We start from the raw sequence: 5,735 nt of genomic DNA, 5'->3' as shown, positions 1-5,735 counted from the left end.
TGAAGGAATTGGCGAAGAACAAGGCTTCAGGAATTGATGGAATACCCATTGAGATGTTTCAACAAACGGATGCCGCACTGGAGGCACTCACTCGGTTATTTGGAAGACAGCTACCTGGCCAACTGACTGGAAGAGATCCATATTTGTGCCCATTCCAAAGAGAGGTGATCCCACAGAATGTGGAAATTATTGAACAGTTGTCATTATTATCGCACGCAGGTAAGATCTTACTGAAGATAATTCAAAAACGGTTGCAGCAGTATATTGACAGAGAACTTCCAGACGTGCAGGCTGGATTCAGAAGAGAACGTGGAACAAGAGATATCATTGCGGGTGTCAGATGGATCTTGACTCAAAGCAAAGAATACCAGAAAGATGTTTACTTGTGTTTTATTGACTATGCAAAAACATTTGATTGTGTGGATCATAACAAAGTATGGATAACATTGAGAAGAATGAGAATTCCAGAACACTTAATTATACTCATGAGGAATCTGTGCATAGACCAGGAAGCTGTCATTTGTACAGAACAAGGGGACATTGTATGGTTTAAAATCAAGAAGGGAGTGTGTCAGGGTTGTATCCTTTCACCATACTTATTCAACCTATATGTTGAGCAAATAATCTGAGAAGCTGGACTATATACATGGCATCAGGATTAGAGGAAGGCTCATTAACAACCTGTGATACTCTGACAACACAACTTTGCTTGCTGAAAGTGAGGATGACTTGAAGCACTTATGAAAACAAAGACTACAGTCTGAAGTATGGATTACATCTCAATATAAAGGAAAAAAAAATTCTCACAACTGGACCTGTAAGCAGCATGCTGATGAATGGAGAAAAGATTGAAGTTGTCAAAGACTTCACATTTGCTTGATTCTACAATCAATGCTAATGGAGGCAGCAGTCAGGACATCAGTTGACGTATAGCACTGGGCAAGTTGGCTGCAAAAGACCTCTTTCAAGTGCTGAGGAGTAAAGATGTCTCCTTAAGGACTAAGGTGCACCTGACACAAGCCATGACATTTTCAATTGCCTCATATGCATGTGAGAGCTGGATGATGAATAAAGAAGACCGAAGAAAAATTGATGCTTTTGAGATGTGGTGCTGGAGAAGGATGCTGAAAGTGCCATGGACTGCTAAAAGAACTAACAGATCTGTCCCGGAGGAAGTGCAGCCGGAATGTTCCTTGAAAGTGAGAATGGCCAGACCACCTACTTTGGTCATATTGTCAGAAGAGACCATTCCCTGGAGAAGGATGTCATACTTGGTAAGGTGGAGGGTCAATGAAGGAGGGGAAGGCCTTCAACGAGATGGATTGACACAGTGGCTGCCACCATGGGCTCACATATAGCAGGGATCGCAGAGCTGGTGCGGTACCAGGAGGTGTTTGTTCTGCTGTGCATAGGGTCGCTATGAGTCGGAGACGACTCCATGACACCTAACAATAACAACAACGAGCGATCTCCCTGCGCAAATGCTGCCCTTTTGATCTCCCATGGTTGATTGCTCTGAGGAGTGTACCTACCTGGTGTAAATGTTCACCTCATATGCCTGTCTATTGTTTGGCTGGAAGCCACAGGAGTCAGTTCAATTCCAGGCCCAAAGGATGACTAGGGGGTTTCACCAGTCTCTATCAGACCTGTAAGCCTGGTCTTTTTTATGATTTTGAGTTTTGTTCCACCTTTTTCTCCCACTCTATCCAAGATTTCCTGCACTGATCCCTTTCCGAATGGTTGACAGTAGTAGCCAGGTACCATCTATTTCTGGTCTCATGGTCACGTAGGCTGAGGTTTTCATAGTCCATTAGTCCCTTGGACTAATTGTTTTCATGCATCCTTGGAGTTCTTCATTCTTCTTTGTTCCAGTCAAGGAGAGACAAATTGTTGTCTTAGATGGCTGTTCACAAACTTTTAAGACCCCAGTCGCTACTCACCAAAGAAGGATGTAGGACAATGTTTTTGTGTAGTATGTTACCCCAATTGAGCTTGATGTCCCCTCTCATGCCCTACTTTTTCGATCTTCCCTACTGGTTGGTAGGCACCTTGAGGGTAAGGACCATGTTTTTTTTCATCCCACACTGCCCTCAGTCCAGTGCCTTTCTTGGAGAAGGGGGTAGAAAAGCCATGACTGTATGAATTAGAGAGATTCTTTCCAGAATACCTAGAAGTTTCTCAGCTGGGGAGGATAGAGGTAGCCAGAGTCAGGAAGGCAGATACAATAGGCACCTTGGAACCCAAAGATCCAAGAACAAAGTGGTGACAGCTCCCCTGCCATCCTTTCTGCTAGACCTGGTTGTGTGATGGAAGTGGAAGGACCCTAGGTCTGGGGCCAGTGGGTTATCTGACATGAACAGGATTGGGATGAGGGCTAAAGGAAGGTGAAGAACTCCACCTTACTATCCTGCTTAGGGCAATGAGTTAGAGATTTGGGACAAAAGGGGAATGAACAGTGAGTAGGGGCTGGGAAGAAAGGGCTGGCTGGGTGGCAACCATGGAGAAAAGCAGAGGCAGAAAAACCAGAGTCCCCTCTGTATCTCTGTGGGCAGTTACAACTCTTACAGGAGTAGCAAGACCCTGGTCATGCCATGCCTAAGCTCAAAAAACATTCAGTAGCTCCCCAGGACCAATAGGAAAAAGTCCATACTCTTTGGGACTTTAGCCCCATTCACCATCTGGCCTCAGCCTACCTTTGCAGCCTAGAGAGTTTCTATTTCATCCTTCTTTCCCACACACTTTCATGGCTTATATTGTTCCTTGTCTAAAACGCTCTTCCTCATTTCACTGCCTGATGAGCTCCTATAGATCCTTTGAAGCCCAATTCATATGCCCCCTGCTCTGTGAAGCCTTCTCCAGTTATCTAAGCAGAGTTAGTCCCTCCCTTTTCTATGCTCCCAGAGTCCTAACATGCAGAAGGGCTTAATGCTGTCTGATGGGAGATACAATTAGTTTTGTGAGTCAGATCATGATCCTTGAGAGATGGCAAATTTCTCTGTTCATCTTTGTCCACTGCTCCCCCCACCCAGCATCTCGTACAATGACTAGCACTGGATGTCCCATAAAAGTGTGTTTCCTAGGATTGAATTGTGCCCTTTGCAGAGGAGAAAGGGCTACTAGATAGAGATTGTGGAGTTCTCTATAAACCCCTTTGTCACAGTCACCCAGGGTTCGCCTGGTGGGATCAAGGCACTCAAATGCATGCCTGAACTCTTCCTTCTACACTCCAACCCCATGCCCAGTGCCCTGCAGGGAATCTCAGGTTAGAGCTGGTAGAGGAGGCACAATGACAGGAGGCCCAGCACTGTGTCCTGGTGAGCTGGACACTTCCACCAACCTGTGGCCAGGGTCACCCAGAGGACCTCCAGTTGAATCCCACAAGAGGGGCATGGGGTGGGGGGCTAGGTATCAGGACATGGCAGGCGAGATCGGGTGGGCAGGGGGGAGGGTGGGCAGTGCCCTGGAAAGGGGGTCGGTTTCATTGTTGTGGTCTGTCTGGGAGATTCCTCCCCTTTTTAATTTGCTTCCTGATTGAGGGGTTGGCTCTGCCTGCCTGGCTCCCCCGTCATTATCCGCTGCCGGTGGCTCAGGTGCTGGCGAGCCTGGCGTGGCCCCTAGGTTATTACCTGGAGCTCTGGGGGTGGCAGAGGCTGCCCCTCTGGCCAGGGTGGGGGCCTGTCTGGAATCTGTTCTGATCCTCCTACCCATAGGACAGCCATCTTGAAGCCTTGCATGATGGAAAAACTCACGTGGTGGGGGGTGAGGAGGAGCTGTGGCCCAGCTAGTGAAGGAAGGGCTGCTTTATAGGAGAGAGCTAGTCCCAGGGGGACTTCAAAGTCTCAAAGAAGCTTCATCTGTAAAGTGCCTAGAGTATTGATTGGTTCAGGAACCTGAGACAGAGAAGACTTGGCTGGCAAACTAAGGCCAGAGTTAAGACACAAAAGCTAGTGAAGGGTACTAAAGTTAGACATCAAGAAGAACTTCCTAGGGGGATCTATGTAGGAGATCCTGGATGGAGTGGGAGAACAATGTGGAACAAAACTCAAAATCATTATAAAGAAAAAAAGGGGGACCAGGTTTGCTGGTCTGGTAGAGCCTGGTGGAACCCCTGAGACTATGGCCCCTAGCTGCCCTTCAGGTCTGGAATGGAACCCACTCCTGTGGCTTCCAGCCAAACAAAAGACAGGCGTATGAGGTAAACATTTACATTAGGTAGATACACTCCTTAGAGAGATCAATCATGGGAGAATAGAAGGGCTGTGTATTGCACAGGAGATGGCTCTAGGGGCAGGAGTTCATGGGAGGGAAGGACACAGGGAAGAGGTAGCTATGGGGAGGAAGTGGGAGGAGAACTGTTGCATTGTGGGAGATTACAGTCAATGTCATAAGACAAAGTGTATGTGAACTGCTGTATGGAAGATGAATTTGCTCTGTACACTTTCACCCAAATCACAATAAAACTTTAAAAAAAGAAGAACAACTTCCTCGCCATGTTGGAATTTAGAGAGAGCATAGTGAGGTTTGGTGATTCCAACCCTTAATTCTCCCTGCTCTTCAGTGTTCAGAAAACCAAGAGTCACAGAGGGGAAGGAGTGGCATTGACCAAAGAATCTGAGACAAGAACCCAACATCTAGGAACTCCCTGTAGTGTGGCTGCAGAAGGGACTTAGGCTCCTTCTCCAGTGCCCTGGGGCATTAGACCTCAGAGCTCTGCCCAGTGCCCTCCGGCACAGTCTAGAATTCTATGGGGGAGGGAACCCTTGCCTCTCCCTCTCTCTGAGTCCCCAAAGCCCCAGCTCTTTGCCCCAGCTCTGATCGGGCCTATGGGCTTCAAGGACAGGTGATAATATCAAGACAAACAGGAAGTGCTGAATTAGAGACATGAAGTTTGTTGTTTTAGAGGGTGCCCAGCGCCAAGCAGCGGTGCCAGCTTGGCAGCCTCAGAGCCTGGTGTCTGCCTGCTTTCCCGTGTGGCTAGCTGGTCCTTCACATCCTAGCTCAGGACCATGCAGGAGGGCTCCCAGGAGAGGGACGAGAGGATGGGGGGACATGGAAGAGCAGGGGTTAAGCAAGAGATTTTTTTATCCCCAACAGATGAGCTTTTGTAGTGTCACTGATTCAGACTGGCCATTAGTCATTCATTCAGCAATTTTTTGAGTGCCTATTCTGTTCCAAGGAGCTCTGGTAGCATAGTGCAAACCCACCAGCCACTCCTCGGAAGGAAGGTTGGGCAATCTACTTCCGCAGTGATACTGCCTCGGAAACCCAAGGAGGGGTCTCTATGACTCAGGTCCGACTCGACGGCACAAAACCACCACAACAACAACATTCTGCTTCAAGGACCTCTGATGGCGTAGTGCCTAAGGCATTTGACTGCTAACCAGAAGGCTGGCAGTTCAAACCCACCAACCACTCCTTGGAAGAAAGGCTGGGCAATCTACTTCTGTGGAAACCCAAGGAGAGGTCGCTATGAGTCAGGACCGACTCAATGGCAGTGAGTTTGGTTTGTTTCTGGTATTCTGTTCCAGGCACAGCTATGCCAGGCACAGCCCCTTCCCCCTCCAGCCAACGTGCTCCCCACTAGAGTGTAAGCTTCATGGGGGTAGAGGTTTTTTGTTCATTATCCTACTTCCAGTGTCTGGTATGGTGCCTGGCACTCTATAAACACTTTGTAAGCTTGCTGAATTTATGAATGGAAGGATGGATGGATTAAGGGAGGGAGGGAAGGAAGGGAA

Source organism: Orycteropus afer, unplaced genomic scaffold (assembly GCF_000298275.1).
Source record: "Orycteropus afer afer isolate SDZICR_OR568_19922 unplaced genomic scaffold, OryAfe1.0 scaffold00085, whole genome shotgun sequence".
In the NCBI taxonomy this organism is placed as follows: Eukaryota; Metazoa; Chordata; class Mammalia; order Tubulidentata; family Orycteropodidae; genus Orycteropus; species Orycteropus afer.
Note: the sequence above shows the minus strand (reverse complement) of the source record.